The sequence below is a fragment of the Chrysochloris asiatica genome, unplaced genomic scaffold, assembly GCF_000296735.1.
Source record: "Chrysochloris asiatica unplaced genomic scaffold, ChrAsi1.0 scaffold00335, whole genome shotgun sequence".
Classification (NCBI taxonomy): domain Eukaryota; kingdom Metazoa; phylum Chordata; class Mammalia; order Afrosoricida; family Chrysochloridae; genus Chrysochloris; species Chrysochloris asiatica.
The window spans coordinates 121,608-123,616 of NW_006408853.1; positions in this window are offsets into that span (position 1 = coordinate 121,608).

Here is a 2,009-nt window from a genome sequence, read left to right on the forward strand (position 1 = left end):
ACAATATTATTGAGCCACTATTGGCATTTTAAGGAGCTATGGTAGCATCTGCTATTCATAAGGTTTTCAGTGGATATCATGTTTTGTAGGGTGGAGAGTCAGAGAAAAAGAGGAAGACCCCAGCAAGATGGATTGGCAAAGTGGCAACATTAATGGGCTGAAGAGTGGCAACAATAGTGAGATTGGCCCAGGATCAGGAAGTGTTTCGTTCTGTAGTGCATAGGGTCGCTACCAGTTGGTACCAACTTGATGGCACTTAACAACAACAACAATGGTAGCATAATGGTTATGAGTCAGGTTGCTAATCTCAAGATCAGCAGTTTGAAATTACCAGTGATTCTGTGGGAGAAATATAAGGTTTTTTAATCCCATAAAGAATTACAGCCTCAGAAATCCTACACAGGATCACTTTGAGTCAGAACCGGCTCCAAGGCACACAACCACTAACACCACCAATGACACTTTAGGATAAGCACTCAACCATGAAGTAGGTTTGAATCAAATGGCCGGCAATTCAAACTCACCAGTTTGAACTTATCAGCCAGTCTTTGGAAACCCTATATAGGTCTCTATGAGTTTAACCAAATTAATGGCACTTAACAACAACAACAATGGCTGATAAAATGGACCCCTTGTAATGTAGTGGATTAGTAACTTTAGTTCAAAACTACTAGTTGCTCCCTCTGGAGAAAGATATGGCTTACTCTTCCTGTAAAGATTTACAGTCTGGGAAATCTTATACATGTAGCTAGAAATGAGTTGGAATCGACATGGTGGCACACAACCACCATTTCAACCTTGCCTGATGAAAGGATCCCTTGTGGTGTAACCACTCTGGAAAACAATATGGCGCTTCCTCAGAAAGTTAGAGATACTTTATGTTCCAGAAATTCCTCGACTTTGTAATTATGTACAAGAAATACGAGACAAAACATGAGTAGATATATGCACACCAATGTTCATAATACCACTATTTACAATAGCAAAAAGATGGAGACATCAAAAGTGCCCATCAATGGAAGAATGGATAAACAAACTGTGGTACATACACACAATGGAATATTTTGCTACCTTGAAGACTAACAAGGTAGCTGCAAGCCACCTCATAACATGGAAAAACCTTGAGGACATTATGCTGAGTGAAATTAGTCAGTCACAAAAGGAGAAACACTGCATAGAACCGTTATTGTAAAAGCTTAAGAAAAAGTACTCACAGTAAAAGGGGAAAATTTAAAAAAAAAATTATTTGTTGGTTACCAGGATCAAGAGGGTAAAGCAAGGGGAGGCAGGAGACTGTGGAGCCCGAGGTAGGGAATAGACACACAATATTTTGGGTGGTGGGTGGTGGTGGGAGGGCAATACACAAGAAGGGGGAAAGGAATGGAAGAACAAGGCAGATGGGAGAGCATTTAGGCAGGTTTCTATGGGCTAAGTAAAACAGAGATAAATAGTGACTCAACCTTGGAGTCCTGGTGTGGTGCTGTGGGTTAATGCACCAGACTGCAAAGACATTTGAACTGCAAGGTCTATGGTTCAAACTCACCACCTGTTCCTCAGAAACCCTTTACAGGGTCGCGATGGGTGGGAACCGACTCGACAGCACTTAACAACAACAACAACAACTCTTGGGATACAGGGATTGAGGCATGGTTTGAATGGGTAAAAGAGGAAAAATAATGTTCAGATATCTGGCTGGCTTTTTTTTTTTTTTTTTAAGTTTTATTGTGAATCGGGTGATAGTTTACATGGGAGAACATCAGCTTTACATTCTTCCTATCGTATTTAATTTCATAACAATGATTACAATCCCCTTCATACATCATCATTCAACAGCATTTGTTTCCATTCCCTCTGTTTTTTGTTCTTTGAATGTACACTGAAGCACTCAGGAATATATAACCATTTAAACAAACAAAGGGCACACCCCACAAGCCTGCCCCCCAGCGGTCAGCACACAGTCCCCCTGCCTCCCTGAATCCAGGGTCTGCAGCCACTCCATCTTTCCATGA